The sequence below is a fragment of the Dendrobates tinctorius genome, unplaced genomic scaffold, assembly GCF_039654945.1.
Source record: "Dendrobates tinctorius isolate UK_male_01 unplaced genomic scaffold, ASM3965494v1 ptg000003l, whole genome shotgun sequence".
In the NCBI taxonomy this organism is placed as follows: Eukaryota; Metazoa; Chordata; class Amphibia; order Anura; family Dendrobatidae; genus Dendrobates; species Dendrobates tinctorius.
The window spans coordinates 92,551,883-92,573,750 of NW_027361671.1; the positions used below are offsets into that span (position 1 = coordinate 92,551,883).

Sequence of the window (21,868 nt, forward strand, 5' to 3'; positions counted from 1 at the left end):
AGGTTGTACGGATACTAATGGTCCTGCAGCAGACACCGGAGGAATAGAAGTTGTGACCACTTTATTCCCACACAAGACTTGGGGGCACAACAGCAACTGGATAGTGAGCTGGGACTTAGTAGCAAGGAGTCCCCGAAGCAGGCTACAGCTGTCTGCCGTACAAGTAGAGTTCATAGGAACATCAGACAGGAGGAACTCCAGTGTAACTCAGTACTAGGAGTACTTCATCTAAAGGCGCTATAAGAGGAGACGTTCAGAAAGGCACACTTTGGCGGAGTGTTGGAAAGGAGTATTCCATCTGGCCTGGGGGTTGACCGAGTCCCTGACCCGGAGGACACGGCACAGAAGCAGGCACCTGTTTGTACAACAGACTGTGAGTAAAGCTTTGGAACTACATGCCCTGGTGTCCTCCACTTATTCCAGCGTCAACCTGCCCGGCACCGCTACCTCCCCTGCACCTTACACTACACCACCTAAGTGTCACCATATCTACTCTACCCTGGGACAACAGCCCTGCCTGTGGAGGGCTATACCATCACTGCTGCACCACACCATCTGTCCCAGAGGATTTGTCTACAGCGTCGGCCTAACATCTACATTGCCAAACACCACAGGTGGCGTCACGACTTATTCATTCACACTGAACATTTACAATGGGCGCCGAGGGCCACGGGCCGGGTCGCAGCTACCGTGACCACTTCCATTGAGATCCACCGGATCCGGTACTAAGTACCCCATAGCCCTGGGTGTGAGGGGCATCCCAGATTAATCATATATTTATGGCAAGTCCTGATGATATTCCATTGATGAGAATACTCTTTAAAAGCTAAGGCCATCTTTGCAAAGACTTTTTATTGCTCCAATGCAGTGTATGCACTTGCCTATCTTACCATTTTTTTCTATAAGGATCTGTTTGTATTGTTTCTTTCCTTCTGATCCTCTCATTTGCTGACCACGTATGAATGAAGAGGAGACAGATGGAGGAACATAGGTTTGCATAGGAGCTTTGTAGAGAAAACATCTTTGAATCAATTTTATTTGCAAAGTTGATTCTCCATTTGTATTTTACCGCGGCTGCAATATATAATTTTATCTTTTTTTTTTTTAATTGATCCCTTGGAGGTTGAAGTGGTCCCTCATAATTCACTAAGCATCTCATCTGACTTTCTCTTGCTAACCAGACAGCTGTTCTGCGTTCATACATGTTGGATCTAGCCTTTTCCCTGAGAGTTCCTCTGTCACAGTGAGAGATTTAGGCATTTTAGTAGTTAAATAGGGCTATAGTTTACCTACATTTATCTATAATTTCAGATGATTGGCGTTAATTCTTAAAACCCCTAATGAGGACTGCCAGTCCTCTCTTAGCTTTGAGTTAAAATTGTCTTTCCATCCTAAGTTGTATCCTAATTATCATAGTATGTATACAAATACCCACCAAGTGACCCACACATTGCCTTTGATGATGATCTCCTGAGAGCGGAATATAATGATAATTACTGTATTCATATCCTCATGTCTTTTTATGATTAAGCCACAATTATAGTAAGTATGCTGTGTTAACTTTATGGTCTTCATTTTATGCTAAAGATAATTTTTATGCATTTTCTAGCAAATATGTTTAAGAGATAACAGAGGTTCAGATGGATCATTATAATAGGATCGGGAATTCTTGTCTATAATTTATGAAGCGTTTCCGTACAGGAGATATTTATACAGGACAGCAGTTAGCAGAAATATATCACTAGGGGAAATTGCATAAATGCAAATCACCGGAAAGAGCTTTATCGTCGCCATAAACTTCAGAGAGTCTCATAAATTCTATATGGGGAAAATGAAGGGACAACCTGTCTGAACGCCCAAAAGTGGAGTTCAGTGCGGTTGTCACTCCGTCTTCAATGTAGACATGGGAGATGTGCACACTGTGATCTATTCACTCACAATGTGTAACCGTTCAGTTACGGGGTCATAAAAAGTATTGTACACTTAATATATGAAAATTAATTTGTTGCTCATACATATCAGTTATCTTTTTGTGTCATTTACCCAAGGGGTTGTATCAGACAGCCATAATCCCATTACTTGATGGTAAAATGTCCCAACTCCTCCATGAATGCTGAACGTATGCTGAATTGGGACGTGCCTCTGAAGCTTTCCCTGTGGGTAATGCCTTAGAAAGTATGGCCTGATCAAAGGCGCACATCAAGAGTCGCTCTCATTCTGCTGAACACAGCAGTGACATTCCCATGGCAGTTGTTTTTTTGGACACAAAATCTGTAAAGAAACAACCTGACTGACAGTTCCCCAAAGAAATGTCAGATCTTTTATATCATAGGAGCAAACATATATGACCATGGTCAAAGAATTATAGATCACAAATGTTACATCTATCTATCTGCTCGACTTTTCTTCTGGGTTTTATCATTGAGCAGATAACCTAGATAGACATCCGGAGACATCTTATCATTTTTACATTAAAACTATATCTACAAAATTGGAATATTTCTGTAATACCCTTAAAGAGTTGGTCCGGCACCTACAATTTCCTTTCCTAATATCTATCTTTACACTCTAACCACTTTTGTAATTAGCTTTGTTATAAAATATTGTACACTTCTCCCTATCTAGCTAATCCCTGGGTGCAGCGCTTGTGTCACTCATTGCTTCTATCTCTCCCCCTTGATGACCTCTTGTTTCACAGCTAGAAGATGCAGCAGCGAAGATAGAAGCAGAGTGCCGGCACTGCACTCACCTCTCCCGCAGCTTCTATCACCATGGATTCAGGACATCTTCAGAGACCGGCGATGCCAGAAACTTTAGTATGTATCTGCAGTACTGCCCTCTGATGTACTGTTTTGTTCCAGGAGGGGTGATAGAGGCTGCAGGGAAGTGAGTGCAGCCCCAGCCTCCTGTGACATCCCGTTTGAGACTCATCTCAAATGAAACATCACAGGAACTGCAGTAAAAAATACATTTAGGATTAGCTAGATAGGAAGTGTAGGGAATTTTATAATAAAGATAAATACAAAAGTAGCTAGGGTGTAAGCATAGGCATTAAAAATGGACATATTACGTACTGGACCACCCTTTTAAGCACCATTTTTAGAGTGAACCTTATTAATATTCATACACCTCCCTGCATGATGACATTCAAGATTTATAAAGTATTGATTAAACACAGCTTCCTAGTTCTCTATGTAGACAACAAGTTTATATCAGGAAGATGAATGAATAGAAGACTTTTTAAAGAGTGACCATTATTTTAATATATTTTTATCATAAATCAAAAGTACACCTGAAAATAAGCAATTTTTTAATTTTTCTTATTAGAGAAATCTGCTTCTTTCTCCTCTTGGAGTGACCTTTCATGCTCAGTTGATGGGAAAAATATGTATTCAATGAAATCAGATTTTCATATTCTTGTCTGTCTCTAAAATAGAGACATTTTACCCCCATCTGTGGATGTCGGTCACTCAGATCATCCTCATGGAGTCGGTTTCTAACGACTTGTGCAGACACATGCACATTTGTGGCCTGCTAGAGGTCATTTTGCAGGGCTCTGGCAGTTCTCCTCCTGTTCCTCCTTGCACAAAGGTGGAGGTAGCGGTCCTGCTGCTAGATTGTTGACCTCCTACGGCCCCCTCCACGTCTCCTGATGTACTGGCCTGTCGCCTGGTAGCGCCTCCAGCCTCTGGACACTACGCTGACAGACACAGTAAACCTTCTTGCCACAGCTCGCATTCATGTTCCATCCTGAATGAGCTGTACTACCTGAGCCACTTGTGTGGGTTGTAGAGTCTGTCTCATGCTACCACGAGTGTGAAAGCACAACCAACATTCAAAAGTGACCAAAACATCAGCCAGAAAGCATTTGTACAGAGATGTGGTCTGTGGTCCCCATCTGTAGAACCACTCCTTTATTGAGGGCGTCTTTATAATGGCCAATAATTTCCATCTGTTGTATATTCCATTTGCACAACAGCATGTGAACTTGATTGTCAATCAGTGTTGCTACCTAAGTGGACAGTTTGATTTCACAGAAGTTTGATTTACTTGGAGTTATATTCTGTTGTTTAAGTGTTCCCTTTATTTTTTTGAGCATTCTACATATGTATATACCATGTATATATATTGCTCAAAACAATAAAGGGAACACTTAAACAACACAATGTAACTCCAAGTCAATCACACTTCTGTGAAAATCAACCTGTCCAGTTGCAAAGCAACACCGATTGTGAATCAATTTATCCTGCTGTTGTGCATCTGGAACAGACAACGGGTAGAAATTATAGGCAATTTCCCAGACAACTCTTATAAAGTAGTGATTCTGCAGGTGGTGACCACAGACCATTTCTCTGTTCTCACCCTTTTGGCTGTTGTTTTGGTCACTTTTGCATTTTGTCAATGCTCACACACCTAGAGGTACTGTCCAGTAGCTTAAGGCAGAGTCTACAACCCACAGAACTTGCTCAAGCAGTGCAGCTCACACAGGATGGCACATCAATGCAAGCTGTGGTAAGAATTGTAGCTGTGTCTGTCATCACAGTGTCTAGGACATGGAGCAGAAACCAGCAGACAGGCCAGTACAACAGGAGATGTGGAGTGGGCCGTAGGAGGGCAACAACCCAGCAGCAGTACCGCTACCTCCTCCTTTATGCAAGGAGGAACAGGAAGAGCAGTGTCAGAGCCCTGCAAAATCACCTCCAGCAAACCACTAACATCCATGTGTCAAACTGTCAGAAACAGATTGCATGAGGATGGTATGAGGGCCCGACCTCCACAAGCAGGTGTTCTGCTTACAGTCCAACAATGTGCAGAGCGATTGGCATTTGCCAGAGAACACCAAGATTGGCAGATTTGACACTGGCACCCTGTGATCTTCACAGATAAGAGCAGGTTCCCACTGAGCACATGTGCCAGATGTGGCAAAGTCTGGAGATGCCGTGGAAAAAGTCCTGGTGACTGCAACATCCTCCATCATGATCGGTTTGGCAGTGGGTCAGTAATGGTATGGGGAGGCATTTCTTTGGAGGGCCACACAAGCCTCCATGTGCTAGCCAGAGGAACCCTGACTGCCATTAGGTACCGGGATGAAATCTTCAGAGCTATTGTGAGACCATGGGCCCTGGGTTCATTCTGATGCATGACAATGCTAGGCCTCATGTGGCTGAAGTGTGTCAGTAGTTCCCACGTGATGAAGGCATTGATACTATGAACTGACCTTCCCGTTCCCCAGACCTAAATCCAATCAACCACATCTGGGGCATCATGTCTCGTTCCATCCACCAATGCCATGTTGCACCACAGACTGTCCAGGAGGTGACTGATGCGTTAATCCAGGTATAGGAAGAGATCCTTAGAGAATGTCCACCACCTCAACAGGACTATTACCAGATGTTGTAGGGAGGTCATACAGGCACGTGTAGGCCACACACACTACTGAGCATCATTTCCTTGTCTTGAGTCATTTCCACTGAAGTTGCATTAGCCTGTAATTTGAATTTCCACTTTGATTTTGAGTATCATTTCAAATCCAGACCTCGAAGGGATATTAGTTTTGATTTGAACTGATCATTTTTTATTTTTCATTGTTCTTAACACATTCCACTATATAATGAATAAAGATTTGCAACTGGAATATTTAATTCAATGACATCTAGGATGTGGTATTTTAGTGTTCCCTTAATTTTTTTTTGACCAGTGGGTATGTATATGTGTGTGTGTATATAGTGTTTCTCCCCTTCTTAGTTTTCTATTCTTTTGTATATTTGTCACATTTAAATTTTCCAGATCACCAAACAAATTTAAATATTAGACAAAGATAATACAAGTCAACACAAAATGCCGTTTTTAAATTTATATTTTGTTTAATGTAATGACAATATAGGTCATGTCTTATATATTTATATACAAATCAGCAAATAGCCCTAATATGTCTCTTCAAAGATCCATAGCCATGCCTGTCAGCAGAGGTTGGCACACTAGATCACAGTAATACGCTCCCGTTTTTCTACATCAACCTAAGAAGACCATACTCAATAAATAAATCCACTCAAAAACTGATCAAAATAAGAAATAACTCACTCTAAAAACTACATGAGGGTAAAGATGAATGCCCACTTCACGTTTATGAAAGGAGAAAAGGGTTGCAGAGGATTGCATTAGTTGTGCTACTGTTGGCTAATCAAAAGGAAAGCGGCGGACACTACCAGTTAAAAGGCTGTACTCCTTCTCCAGTCCAGCGGCCACAGAGCACTGTAGTGGTTGATGGAATGGGATGCATTCACACTGACTCCAGCATGGAACTGTCCAATACTAATTGTGCGGAACTGGACAATGTCTAGTGCTTTATCCTATTTAGAATGTAAACAAAAAAGTTTGTGCACCCTTACCGTAAAGGGTTATTACCATGATATAAAGTGATACCATATTGTTAGGAAATGTACCACTTAAATATTAGTAGGGATTTGAACTGTGGAACCCCTCTGATCAAGGGGATTTGGTAGCATTTTTAAAGATTGGAGTAACTCTTTTAAAGAACACCAATTCTATCTTTAAAGGGGTGTTCTAATCTTCAAGATCCCATCCCAATATGTAGTAGGTGTAATAATAATAATATTAGCAAATACCTCCAATTAGAAATGTATCACAGTTCTTCTGATTCGCTATGTTCTTTACCCCATGTGCAGGGCATTGCAGCAGCTTAGAGATCCATGGTTATGACCACTAGCAGCTAACTACCTGTCACTATATGAGCGGTCGTAACTAGGGAATGTTCATTTAACAAAGTAATTGCAGTTCATTAACCATGTGTAGTTTATAGCAACAAAACAAAATATAGCAACTGCTCAGAGCAAGCAAACTGAGTGTATGGGTTTTACTATAAGTGAAAAATAGCAATAGACATACATTTTAATGTTGCCTCCGTTCCAGCTTATATAAATACTTTTTAATACTTTTGCAATAGAATTTCTGAATTACACACTCAATTTTCCATTATACAAAACCTACATCTGGCGTCCAGGGCATAGAAATAGTTAATCAAAAACCCTGGGTCTATTTCTATGTGTCACTGCTTTTCCTCATTGAGATTAATGTAAACCATCTAGGACTCATTAGATTCTAAACTATTATGGGATGCCGTCGTATCTAGGGTATCTAAGTGTATAGGCCGGTATATACCAACATATGTAAACTACTTACATCCTGAATATGAAGATTTGATGGCCTCCCCAAAGCTAATAGTTATAAATAGTATCGTAAATCACAGCACCTTTCAGTCATCAGCTCTTGGCAAATTTGAAATCCCATTCATAATTCATATTTATTGAAGGCTTCTTAATGAAAGTAGATAGGCTTCACTGAAGACCCCCATAAATCTTGATCGATTAAGGCATGGCCATTAGAGTTGAGCGATACCAGCCGATACTTGAAAATATCGGATCGGAATGGATCGGCCGATCTTTAAAAAAAGTATCGGTATCGCCGATTCCGATACCGGGAACCAATGCAAGTCAATGGGGCCAAAATATCGGAATTAAAAAAAACCCTTTCTTTCCTTGTAGGTTAATTCTACATGAAGAAAAACAACTAAGAATAATGTAGAATGTATTGTGGGAGGTGGAGGAGACATTAAAGCCATAGAGGTTTAGCCCAATCAAATGGAATAGCAGGAATTAAACTTTTTTTTTTAAAGATGTTAGGAGTTACAAAGATATTGACTATGTTAGCCTCATTTATATTTTGCCAGACATGTATGTCTTCTTCTTCTACTTCCTTTTTTTACATTCTTCTTCTTCTTCTTCTTCTACTTCCTTTTTTTACATTCTTCTTCTTCTTCTTCTACTTCCTTTTTTTACATTCTTCTTCTTCTTCTTCTACTTCCTTTTTTTACATTCTTCTTCTTATTCCTTTTTTTACATTCTTCTTCTTCTTCTTCTACTTCCTTTTTTTACATTCTTCTTCTTCTTCTTCTACTTCCTTTTTTTACATTCTTCTTCTTCTTCTTCTACTTCCTTTTTTTACATTCTTCTTCTTCTTCTTCTACTTCCTTTTTTTACATTCTTCTTCTTATTCCTTTTTTTACATTCTTCTTCTTCTTCTTCTACTTCCCTTTTTTACATTCTTCTTCTTCTTCTTCTTCTTCCTTTTCTTACATTCTTCATATTCTTCTTATTCAACAATTATTATTCTACATATTCAGCTTCTTCATCTTCTTCCTATTCTTCTTCATCATATTCTTGTTTGTGTCAGGCATTCCTGTAGTTGTTATCTAGAAAAGTTAGAAGTTTACACCTTCCGTTCTGCCTGTCACAAAAGATTTACAACAGGATTTGTCCGCGTTCAGTTTGGCCTGCAGAAGCAGGCCTTTTCCAGGGGCACCACGAGGAGGAACGGACTCACCCCCATACACTGCTTAGTCTTCTTCTGCTTATAAATAAGATAATATCATTTGCTCAGAGTATTAGTCTTATGCTTAATGTTCTTCTGCTTTGTTTTTTTTATGCTTCTTTGTCTTCTCTCTCTTGTTGTTCTGCATCTTGGTGGTTGTCTTCCTGTTCTTTGTCCTCTTGAACCAGCTGACGGTACTGGCACCCGGAGGGGCAGCAGAAGGAACAAGAGCCAATGGCACTACCGAGGACCAGCTGACGGTGCTGGAACCCGGTTACTAAGCAGGAGGTACCTGTGCTACAAAGCACTACCAAGGACCAGCAGACGTTGCCGGAACTCGGATACCGAGATGGAGGCACCTAGGCCAAAGGCTCTGACGAGAACCAGCTGACGGTGCTGGAACCCGGAGGGGTAGCATAAGCTGCAAGAGCAAATGGAAATAGCGAGGACCAGCTGACAGTGCTGGCACCCGGAGGGGCAGCAGAAGGAATAAGAGCCAATGGCACAACCGAGGACCAGCTGACGGTGCTGGAACCCGGTTACTAAGCAGGAGGTACCTGTGCTACAAAGCACTACCAAGGACCAGCAGACGTTGCCGGAACTCGGATACCGAGATGGAGGCACCTAGGCCAAAGGCTCTGACGAGAACCAGCTGACGGTGCTGGAACCCGGAGGGGTAGCATAAGCTGCAAGAGCAAATGGAAATAGCGAGGACCAGCTGACAGTGCTGGCACCCGGAGGGGCAGCAGAAGGAATAAGAGCCAATGGCACAACCGAGGACCAGCTGACGGTGCTGGAACCCGGTTACTAAGCAGGAGGTACCTGTGCTACAAAGCACTACCAAGGACCAGCAGACGTTGCCGGAACTCGGATACCGAGATGGAGGCACCTAGGCCAAAGGCTCTGACGAGAACCAGCTGACGGTGCTGGAACCCGGAGGGGTAGCATAAGCTGCAAGAGCAAATGGAAATAGCGAGGACCAGCTGACAGTGCTGGCACCCGGAGGGGCAGCAGAAGGAATAAGAGCCAATGGCACAACCGAGGACCAGCTGACGGTGCTGGAACCCGGTTACTAAGCAGGAGGTACCTGTGCTACAAAGCACTACCAAGGACCAGCAGACGTTGCCGGAACTCGGATACCGAGATGGAGGCACCTAGGCCAAAGGCTCTGATGAGAACCAGCTGACGGTGCTGGAACCCGGAGGGGTATCAGAAGTTACCCCTGAAAAGCAAAGTTGGCATGCCGCAAGCTGGCCGCAGTTACCGAATCACACAGTCCTACAGGGGGTGCTTGTCCTACTGGCACTATGGAACAAACCTTTCTTACCAGAACCCGCAGTCCACATAGGAAGCACCTAAACTGCTGGCACCCTAGCCTCGGCTAACCCAACCGCAACACGACATGGCAACTTGGGGTGGCAAACTGACATTGACACTTCCCGGAAACAGCAGGCAGGGCTGGAACCAAGCTGGGCAGGAGGGAGTACCCGTGCCAAAGTCAGTTATGAGCAGCAACTGGCGATGTTGGAGCCCAGGACAAGCACTTAGCAGGCTGAGGCCTGATGTGCTGTCAATTGGGAGGCAGCAGGACAGATTGCCATCAAAACAGCAGGGGAACAGCTGACGTTACTGAACCCCACAAACACAGGAGCTAGTGTTTTACTCTGTGAAGACGGCACTTCCGAGCAACAACTGGCTGTGTTGAAGCCCAGGGACAAGCACGGAGCAGGCTTAGGCTGCATTGAAGAAATTTTAAGATCGGTTGTAGACTACTAATTTGAACCAAGCTCCACTTAGGCCTGTGGCTTCACTGATTTTCGTATTTCCCCTGTCCTCCAACCCCGCCAGTTACAGCTCCGAAGTGGCGTCTGCACAATCCACACTTGTTCCTGTGTTACAGGTGTTCAGTCCGGTCAGTTAATCCCCTGATGTGTGTCCGGCAATGTCGCCTGCTCTGTCCACATTCCGATAATGGGAATGTGGACAGAGCAGGCGACATTGCCGGACACACATCAGGGGATTAACTGACCGGACTGAACACCTGTAACACAGGAACAAGTGTGGATTGTGCAGACGCCACTTCGGAGCTGTAACTGGCGGGGTTGGAGGACAGGGGAAATACGAGAGACAGTGTAGCCACAGGCCTAATTGGAGCACGGTTAAAAATCAGTAGTGGTACGACTGTGTAGGCAGCAGGAGACTTTGCCATCCACACAGCAGGGGATCAGCTGACATTACTGAACCCCACTGAGACACGGGAGCAAGTGTCTCTTTCCGTGTGGACGGCACTTCCGAACTACAACTGGCTGTGTTGAAGCCCAGGAAATAGGAGGGTGTAGGCAGAGGCCTACTGTATTTTGAATGAGTTTACAGCAGGAGAGACTGCCATCCACACAGCAGGGGATCAGCTGACGTTACTGAACCCCACTGAGACACGGGAGCAAGTATCTCTTTCCGTGTGGACGGCACTTCCGAACTACAACTGGCTGTGTTGAAGCCCAGGAAATAGGAGGGTGTAGGCAGAGGCCTACTGTATTTTGAATGAGTTTACAGCAGGAGAGACTGCCATCCACACAGCAGGGGATCAGCTGACGTTACTGAACCCCACTGAGACACGGGAGCAAGTGTCTCTTTCCGTGTGGACGGCACTTCCGAACTACAACTGGCTGTGTTGAAGCCCAGGAAATAGGAGGGTGTAGGCAGAGGCCTACTGTATTTTGAATGAGGTGACAGCAGGAGAGACTGCCATCCACACAGCAGGGGATCAGCTGACATTACTGAACCCCACTGAGACACGGGAGCAAGTATCTCTTTCCGTGTGGACGGCACTTCCGAACTACAACTGGCTGTGTTGAAGCCCAGGAAATAGGAGGGTGTAGGCAGAGGCCTACTGAATTTTGAATGAGTTTACAGCAGGAGAGACTGCCATCCACACAGCAGGGGATCAGCTGACGTTACTGAACCCCACTGAGACACGGGAGCAAGTGTCTCTTTCCGTGTGGACGGCACTTCCGAACTACAACTGGCTGTGTTGAAGCCCAGGAAATAGGAGGGTGTAGGCAGAGGCCTACTGTATTTTGAATGAGTTTACAGCAGGAGAGACTGCCATCCACACAGCAGGGGATCAGCTGACGTTACTGAACCCCACTGAGACACGGGAGCAAGTATCTCTTTCCGTGTGGACGGCACTTCCGAACTACAACTGGCTGTGTTGAAGCCCAGGAAATAGGAGGGTGTAGGCAGAGGCCTACTGTATTTTGAATGAGTTTACAGCAGGAGAGACTGCCATCCACACAGCAGGGGATCAGCTGACGTTACTGAACCCCACTGAGACACGGGAGCAAGTGTCTCTTTCCGTGTGGACGGCACTTCCGAACTACAACTGGCTGTGTTGAAGCCCAGGAAATAGGAGGGTGTAGGCAGAGGCCTACTGTATTTTGAATGAGGTGACAGCAGGAGAGACTGCCATCCACACAGCAGGGGATCAGCTGACATTACTGAACCCCACTGAGACACGGGAGCAAGTATCTCTTTCCGTGTGGACGGCACTTCCGAACTACAACTGGCTGTGTTGAAGCCCAGGAAATAGGAGGGTGTAGGCAGAGGCCTACTGAATTTTGAATGAGTTTACAGCAGGAGAGACTGCCATCCACACAGCAGGGGATCAGCTGACGTTACTGAACCCCACTGAGACACGGGAGCAAGTGTCTCTTTCCGTGTGGACGGCACTTCCGAACTACAACTGGCTGTGTTGAAGCCCAGGAAATAGGAGGGTGTAGGCAGAGGCCTACTGTATTTTGAATGAGTTTACAGCAGGAGAGACTGCCATCCACACAGCAGGGGATCAGCTGACGTTACTGAACCCCACTGAGACACGGGAGCAAGTATCTCTTTCCGTGTGGACGGCACTTCCGAACTACAACTGGCTGTGTTGAAGCCCAGGAAATAGGAGGGTGTAGGCAGAGGCCTACTGTATTTTGAATGAGTTTACAGCAGGAGAGACTGCCATCCACACAGCAGGGGATCAGCTGACGTTACTGAACCCCACTGAGACACGGGAGCAAGTGTCTCTTTCCGTGTGGACGGCACTTCCGAACTACAACTGGCTGTGTTGAAGCCCAGGAAATAGGAGGGTGTAGGCAGAGGCCTACTGTATTTTGAATGAGGTGACAGCAGGAGAGACTGCCATCCACACAGCAGGGGATCAGCTGACATTACTGAACCCCACTGAGACACGGGAGCAAGTATCTCTTTCCGTGTGGACGGCACTTCCGAACTACAACTGGCTGTGTTGAAGCCCAGGAAATAGGAGGGTGTAGGCAGAGGCCTACTGTATTTTGAATGAGTTTACAGCAGGAGAGACTGCCATCCACACAGCAGGGGATCAGCTGACGTTACTGAACCCCACTGAGACACGGGAGCAAGTGTCTCTTTCCGTGTGGACGGCACTTCCGAACTACAACTGGCTGTGTTGAAGCCCAGGAAATAGGAGGGTGTAGGCAGAGGCCTACTGTATTTTGAATGAGGTGACAGCAGGAGAGACTGCCATCCACACAGCAGGGGATCAGCTGACGTTACTGAACCCCACTGAGACACGGGAGCAAGTGTCTCTTTCCGTGTGGACGGCACTTCCGAACTACAACTGGCTGTGTTGAAGCCCAGGAAATAGGAGGGTGTAGGCAGAGGCCTACTGTATTTTGAATGAGTTTACAGCAGGAGAGACTGCCATCCACACAGCAGGGGATCAGCTGACGTTACTGAACCCCACTGAGACACAGGAGCAAGTGTCTCTTTCCGTGTGGACGGCACTTCCGAACTACAACTGGCTGTGTTGAAGCCCAGGAAATAGGAGGGTGTAGGCAGAGGTCTACTGTATTTTGAATGAGTTTACAGCAGGAGAGACTGCCATCCACACAGCAGGGGATCAGCTGACGTTACTGAACCCCACTGAGACACGGGAGCAAGTGTCTCTTTCCGTGTGGACGGCACTTCCGAACTACAACTGGCTGTGTTGAAGCCCAGGAAATAGGAGGGTGTAGGCAGAGGCCTACTGTATTTTGAATGAGGTGACAGCAGGAGAGACTGCCATCCACACAGCAGGGGATCAGCTGACGTTACTGAACCCCACTGAGACACGGGAGCAAGTGTCTCTTTCCGTGTGGACGGCACTTCCGAACTACAACTGGCTGTGTTGAAGCCCAGGAAATAGGAGGGTGTAGGCAGAGGCCTACTGTATTTTGAATGAGTTTACAGCAGGAGAGACTGCCATCCACACAGCAGGGGATCAGCTGACGTTACTGAACCCCACTGAGACACGGGAGCAAGTGTCTCTTTCCGTGTGGACGGCACTTCCGAACTACAACTGGCTGTGTTGAAGCCCAGGAAATAGGAGGGTGTAGGCAGAGGCCTACTGTATTTTGAATGAGTTTACAGCAGGAGAGACTGCCATCCACACAGCAGGGGATCAGCTGACGTTACTGAACCCCACTGAGACACGGGAGCAAGTATCTCTTTCCGTGTGGACGGCACTTCCGAACTACAACTGGCTGTGTTGAAGCCCAGGAAATAGGAGGGTGTAGGCAGAGGCCTACTGTATTTTGAATGAGTTTACAGCAGGAGAGACTGCCATCCACACAGCAGGGGATCAGCTGACGTTACTGAACCCCACTGAGACACGGGAGCAAGTGTCTCTTTCCGTGTGGACGGCACTTCCGAACTACAACTGGCTGTGTTGAAGCCCAGGAAATAGGAGGGTGTAGGCAGAGGCCTACTGTATTTTGAATGAGTTTACAGCAGGAGAGACTGCCATCCACACAGCAGGGGATCAGCTGACGTTACTGAACCCCACTGAGACACGGGAGCAAGTATCTCTTTCCGTGTGGACGGCACTTCCGAACTACAACTGGCTGTGTTGAAGCCCAGGAAATAGGAGGGTGTAGGCAGAGGCCTACTGTCTTTGTAATGCGGAGACAGCAGGAGAGACTGCCATCTCCACAGCAGGGGAACAGCTGGCAGTGCTGAACCCCACTAACACTTGAACGAATGTGTTTGGCTCTGTGGAGACGACACTTCTGAACACCAACTGACGTTGTTGGAGCCCAGGATTAGGCGAGGAGCAGGCTGGGGCCTACTGGATTTTGGCAGGTGAATGCAGCAGGAGACTTGCCATCTCCACAGCAGGGGAACAGCTGGCAGTGCTGAACCCCACTAACACTTGAACGAATGTGTTTGGCTCTGTGGAGACGACACTTCTGAACACCAACTGACGTTGTTGGAGCCCAGGATTAGGCGAGGAGCAGGCTGGGGCCTACTGGATTTTGGCAGGTGAATGCAGCAGGAGACTTGCCATCTCCACAGCAGGGGAACAGCTGGCAGTACTGAACCCCACTAACACTTGAACGAATGTGTTTGGCTCTGTGGAGACGACACTTCTGAACACCAACTGACGTTGTTGGAGCCCAGGATTAGGCGAGGAGCAGGCTGGGGCCTACTGGATTTTGGCAGGTGAATGCAGCAGGAGACTTGCCATCTCCACAGCAGGGGAACAGCTGGCAGTGCTGAACCCCACTAACACTTGAACGAATGTGTTTGGCTCTGTGGAGACGACACTTCTGAACACCAACTGACGCTGTTGGAGCCCAGGATTAGGCGAGGAGCAGGCTGGGGCCTACTGGATTTTGGCAGGTGAATGCAGCAGGAGACTTGCCATCTCCACAGCAGGGGAACAGCTGGCAGTGCTGAACCCCACTAACACTTGAACGAATGTGTTTGGCTCTGTGGAGACGACACTTCTGAACACCAACTGACGCTGTTGGAGCCCAGGATTAGGCGAGGAGCAGGCTGGGGCCTACTGGATTTTGGCAGGTGAATGCAGCAGGAGACTTGCCATCTCCACAGCAGGGGAACAGCTGGCAGTGCTGAACCCCACTAACACTTGAACGAATGTGTTTGGCTCTGTGGAGACGACACTTCTGAACACCAACTGACGCTGTTGGAGCCCAGGATTAGGCGAGGAGCAGGCTGGGGCCTACTGGATTTTGGCAGGTGAATGCAGCAGGAGACTTGCCATCTCCACAGCAGGGGAACAGCTGGCAGTGCTGAACCCCACTAACACTTGAACGAATGTGTTTGGCTCTGTGGAGACGACACTTCTGAACACCAACTGACGCTGTTGGAGCCCAGGATTAGGCGAGGAGCAGGCTGGGGCCTACTGGATTTTGGCAGGTGAATGCAGCAGGAGACTTGCCATCTCCACAGCAGGGGAACAGCTGGCAGTGCTGAACCCCACTAACACTTGAACGAATGTGTTTGGCTCTGTGGAGACGACACTTCTGAACACCAACTGACGCTGTTGGAGCCCAGGATTAGGCGAGGAGCAGGCTGGGGCCTACTGGATTTTGGCAGGTGAATGCAGCAGGAGACTTGCCATCTCCACAGCAGGGGAACAGCTGGCAGTGCTGAACCCCACTAACACTTGAACGAATGTGTTTGGCTCTGTGGAGACGACACTTCTGAACACCAACTGACGCTGTTGGAGCCCAGGATTAGGCGAGGAGCGGGCTGGGGCCTACTGGATTTTGGCAGGTGAATGCAGCAGGAGACTTGCCATCTCCACAGCAGGGGAACAGCTGGCAGTGCTGAACCCCACTAACACTTGAACGAATGTGTTTGGCTCTGTGGAGACGACACTTCTGAACACCAACTGACGCTGTTGGAGCCCAGGATTAGGCGAGGAGCAGGCTGGGGCCTACTGGATTTTGGCAGGTGAATGCAGCAGGAGACTTGCCATCTCCACAGCAGGGGAACAGCTGGCAGTGCTGAACCCCACTAACACTTGAACGAATGTGTTTGGCTCTGTGGAGACGACACTTCTGAACACCAACTGACGCTGTTGGAGCCCAGGATTACGCATGCCGCATGCAGAGGCCAATGGGCATCGGTTTTTATGGAGGTTGTGGACTACTACTGATTCTAACCATGCTCCACTTAGGTCTCTGGCTCCACTGTCTCTACTATTTACCCTGGCCTCCAACCCCGCCAGCTACATCTCTGAAGTGGCGTCAGCACAATCTACACTTGTTCCTGTGTTACTGGTGCTCAGTCCCATCAGTTGATCCCCTGATGTTTGTCCGGCAAGTTCGCCAGCTCTGTCCTCATTCCCACTACTGGTTATGGGAATGTGGACAGAGCAGGAGACCTTGCCGGACACACATCAGGGGATAAACTGATGGGACTGAGCCACAGGAACACAGGAACAAGTGTAGATTGTGCTGACGCCACTTCAGAGATGTAGATGGCGGGGTTGGAGGTCAGGGGAAATAGTAGAGACAGTGGAGCCAGAGACCTAAGTTGGGCACGGTTAAAAATCAGTAGTGGTTTGAATGTTGATGGAGCTGGTGACTCTGCCGTCCACACAGCAGGGGATCAGCTGGCATTACTGAACCCCAGTAACACAGGAGCTAGTGTGTTTCTCTGTGCAGACGACACATCTGAGCGACAACTGGCTGTGTTGAAGCACAGGGATTATAGTTCAGGTGGTAGAAAAATGAACACACCAGCAGACCTGGATACAGTTGCCAACCACTAATTTAGTCTGTAAGAGGAATGGCAAAGTCTTTGGAGATCCAGGCCTTGTTCATTTTCAGAAAAGTCAGCCGGTCAACATTATCGGAAGATAGTCGCGTGCGACGGTCTGTTAGTACACCACCTGCGGCACTAAAGACACGTTCCGATAATACACTGGCAGCAGGGCAAGCCAGCACCTCCAATGCATACTGGCTAAGCTCTGGCCATGTATCCAGCTTAGAGACCCAAAACTTGAAGGGGGAAGAGCCATCTGGGAGTACAGCGACAGGGCAAGACATGTAGTCTGACACCATCTGACGGAAGCGTTGCCTCCTGCTGACTCGAGGCGTCGCTGATGGTGTAGACAATTGTGGTGGACACACAAAACTTTGCCACATTTGGGCCATAGTGGTCTTGCCTTGTGCTGCGGCACTGCCTCTGCTCCCTCTTTGTGCAGAGTTTCCTCCACTGCCTCGACGCACAGAGCTGCTTTGTAAAGCACTAGCAACAATGCTGTCGGGTGGAATGGAAAACATTATGGACTGCACCAGTGACTCTTCGTACTCCCGCATTTTACGCTCCCGGTTCAACGTTGGTATGAGCCTTTGTACGCTGTCCCGGTAGCGAGGATCTAGGAGGGTGTACACCCAATAATCAGCCGAGACGAGAATGTGGGCGATGCGGCGGTCGTTTCTCAGGCACTGCAGCATGAAATCAACCATGTGCTGCAGACTCCCAACTGCCAAAGAACCGCTGTCCCCTGTTTGAGGCGTGACCTCGACCTGCTCTGCATCACCCCACCCTCGCTGTACATACTGAGTAGAGGTTTGTGTACCTCCCTCCTCTGGAGAGATGTCTTCCTCCTCCATCGACTCCTCCTCATCCTCCTCACAAAGTGTCCCCTGCCTAGGCCTTTGTGAGGAAACACGTAGCGCAGACTGTCCAGAAGCAGATGGCATTTGGGACTCCTCATCCTCCACCTCTTCTGAAACCTCATCCCTTAGTGCTTGCAGTGTTTGTTGAAGCAGGCAGATAAGGGGGACAGTCATGCTGACTAGTGCATCGTCTGCACTCGCCATCCGCGTGGATTCATCGAAGGCACGCAAAACGAGGCAGATGTCCTTCATAGAGGCCCACTCAATGGTGCTGAAGTGTGAACGGCGCACAGTGCGACTTGTTTGCGCCTGATGCAGCTGGTACTCCATGACTGCTGCCTGCTGCTCACACAACCGCTCCAACATATGTAACGTTGAATTCCACCGGGTGGGTAGGTCACATATGATGCGATGTTCCGGAAGGCCAAATCGTCGCTGCAGAGCAGCGAGGCGCGATCTTGCCGTGCTGGAACGTCGCAAGTGAGCGCACTCTATGCGGACCTTGTGCAACAGTGCAGCAAGATCCGGATAGTCCCTCAGAAAGCTCTGCACGACCAAGTTAAGAACATGTGCCAGACATGGGATGTGTGTGAGGTTGCCTAGGCCAAGAGCTGCCACCAGATTTCGGCCATTGTCACACACTACCAAGCCCGGCTGGAGATTCGCTGGCCCAAACCACACATCGCTCTCCAGCTTGATAGCATTCCAGAGCTCCTGCGCTGTGTGGCTTCGATTCCCCAAAGAAATTAATTTGAGTACAGCCTGTTGACGTTTGGCCACGGCTGTGCTCATATCGGTCGTAACAGGCTCCTGCTCTGCTGTTTCTGAGGAACTTGAGTAGGAGGAGGAGTCTATGTGTACAGACTGGAGTCCTGCAATCCGTGGCGTTGGAAGAACACGTACAGCGCCACTCTCCAGATCCGTACCCGGCTCCACAACATTGACCCAGTGGGCAGTGAGGGAAAGGTATCGTCCCTGTCCATGGTTACTGGTCCACGCATCGGTGGTCAGGTGGACCTTGCTACTAACGGCGTTTAGTAGCGCATGTTTTATTTTGCCCTCAACATGTTTCTGCAGGGCAGGGACGGCTCGCCTGCTGAAATAAAAGCGGCTGGGCACGTTGTATTGGGGGACTGCCAATGCCATTAAGTCCCGGAAGGTGTCAGTGTCCACCAGCCTGAATGACAGCATTTCAACTGCCAGAAGTTTGGCAATGCCAGCATTCAGAGACTGTGCTCGGGGATGGTTTGCCGAGTAAGGGCGCCTTTTATCCAATGCCTGTGCTACCGATGGCTGTGATGGATGGGAACGTGCTGTTATGGGTGGAATCTGACAGGGTCTCCGGACAACAGTGGCAGAGGTTCTTCCTTGGCGATCCTGTGAGGAAGCCGAACCAGCAGTGTGTGAGCTGGAGGAAGAGGGCCCAACACGAACTGAAGAGGTGGTAGGTGGTGCTGTACGTTGGCCTACGTCTTCAGGGTGTCTCTGCAACTCCAACTCGTGCTTGGTGCGCACATGTTTCCACATATTTGTGGTATTGAGGTTGCTGACATTTCTCCCTCTTTTGACTCTCTGATGACACAGCTTGCATTTGACAAAGCAAATGTCATCTGCAACTGTGTCAAAAAAGGACCACGCACTGCAACTCTTGTGAGCGCCCGGTTTGCCTTTGGAAGGAGGAATGCTCCTAACGGGTGCCGAAGTGGAGGGTACAGGCAACTAAGTCTTCCCCCTCCCTCTGCCTCCTGTTTTGGCCGGTAGGGGAATCTCTTCCTCCGAGCTGCTCCCACCACCTTCCTGTTGCTCACGCCATGATGGGTCAAGGACCTCATCATCTTCCCTCCCCTCTTCAAACAGCTGCTTCTCCGGGGTTGTCTCGCCAGCACCGTACGCACCAGAAAGTGGCAACTGAGTCTCGTCATCATCTGATGCGTACTGAGGTGTGCTGACCATAGGCACTGGCCCACTCGCCTCTTCAGATTCAGAGGGACAAAGAAGTTGCGCATCACTGCATACTCCCTCTTCTTCACATTCAGGAATGCTGCTTGGCTGGCCCCCTCTTTCCAAGCCAACAGATTCCGAGAACAGAAGTAGAGACTGTGATGGCTCCTGTCCATGTCTCTCTGACTGCCTGGGCACTTTGGCAGGTGGTGAAGAGACAGATGGTTGCTCTTCGGTGCTCTGACCCTGAGAGGATGCGGAAGTAATTGAAGTCGATGCGTTAGCTGCCATCCATCCGACAACGGCTTCAATTTGTTCCTCCCGCAGCAGTGGGGTACGTTGAGGTCCTACAAAGCTGCGCATAAAGGACTGTTGCCTGCTAAAACTGGGGGATGCTGATCCACTGGTGCCCGCAGCAGGCCCAGAATCCCCACGTCCTCTACCTGTAGAATCCCCACGTCCTCTCCCTGCAGAATCCCCACGTCCTCTCCCTGCTGAAACTCCACGCCCACGCCCACGCCCCCGCGCCTTACTCCCTGCCTTCTTCATCTTGCAAGACTGCTTAAGATAGGCAAAAAAGTACAAAGGGGGGCCTTAGTGTGCTTATTCCTGAACAGCTGGTTACAGGTACAAGAAACACTAATTTTATGAAGTGTGTGTGTGTGGACTAGACTTTAATAGGAGCTGATGTGGCCTACACAAGTTCAAAATGTAGTGTTTGGTGAACTTTTTATGTGGTTTCTTTGTTTGAAACAAACTCAAAGTATGAGAACAAAGAATTGAAACTGATAGTATCACCAACTTTTTGGAGCTATTACAATGCAGGCAGGTAACCTACAATGCAAAAGATGAGGCTCCAAAAAAATTGGGTAATACTAATCTGGCTGCGCCGGCAGGGCACAAGCCAGAAAAAAAGGCTCCTCTATCTACTCCTATATAGTGTTTGCAACCAACCAATGTTGATGGATACGGATGGATGCACACTAATAGGAGAAGAAAAAATGAGCTGCACTCAGAGACAAATATGTGTGAGGCAGTGACGCACGTTGAGCGTCCTACAACCAGACGTAGCTGCAGGACACTCTACTCAGCGTGAGCTGCACTCACACACAGTCAGAGACCTCTCAGACAGCCGTCAACAGTGCAGCTAAGTGGGCACTGGCACTGACAGGCTGCAGAAAGGCTCCGCTGTGTACTCCTATATAGTGTTTGCAACCACCGTAGATGGAGACGGATGGATGCACACTAATAGAAGAAAAAATGAGCTGCACTCAAATAAAAATATGTGTGAGGCAGTGACGCACGCTGAGCGTCCTACAGCCAGACGTAGCTGCAGGACACACTACTCAGCGTGAGCTGCACTAACACACAGTCAGAGACCTCTCAGACAGCCGTGAACAGTGCAGCAAAGTGGACACTAGCACTGAAAGGCTGCAGAAAGGCTCCGCTGTCTACTACTAGTGTTTGCAACCAACGTATATGGATACGGATGGAAGCACACTAGATTGAAATTATTTAAAAAATGCAGCTCAAAAAATAAAAGATGTATGAGGCAGCAGTGATCACACTGGGTGGCCTACAGCCTGACGTGGCTGCAGGACCCACTCCACAGCGTGAGCTGCACTCACACAGCCCTTGCAGACAGCTGTGAACACTGCTGCTAGGGCAAAGAAGGCTACAGTGGTGGTTTATGTAGCCTGGGTAAAGCACTAGATGTTTGGTGGAATCGCTATTTCTAACTGTCCCTCACAGTCTTCTACAGCAGCCTGTCCCTAACTGAATTCACAGCAGAGTGACCAGAAATGGCGGCTGCGGTGGCTTTTATAGTGCATCATGACATCATTTCGGCAGCCAATCACAGCCATGCCAATAGTTAACATGCCTACATGCCTAACAGGATGTGCCCACACTTCGGAGGATTCCCATTGGCTTAATCAAAGCAAGCAGGCTCATAGCATGATGGGAACTTCCTATTCCGATTCCGATCCCGGAATCCGATATGAAAAAAGTATCGGAATTAAGTATCGGAATTCCGATACCGCTAATATCGGCCGATACCCGATACTTGCGGTATCGGAATGCTCAACACTAATGGCCAT

The 21,868-nt window shown here is 48.0% G+C and overlaps 1 protein-coding gene across 2 annotated transcripts in view; it reads left to right on the top strand.

Moving 5' to 3' along the window:
* The window catches only part of KSR2 (kinase suppressor of ras 2), an 887,084-nt gene that overhangs the window by 656,611 nt on the left and 208,605 nt on the right, over positions 1-21,868 (top strand). The window lies entirely within an intron of this gene.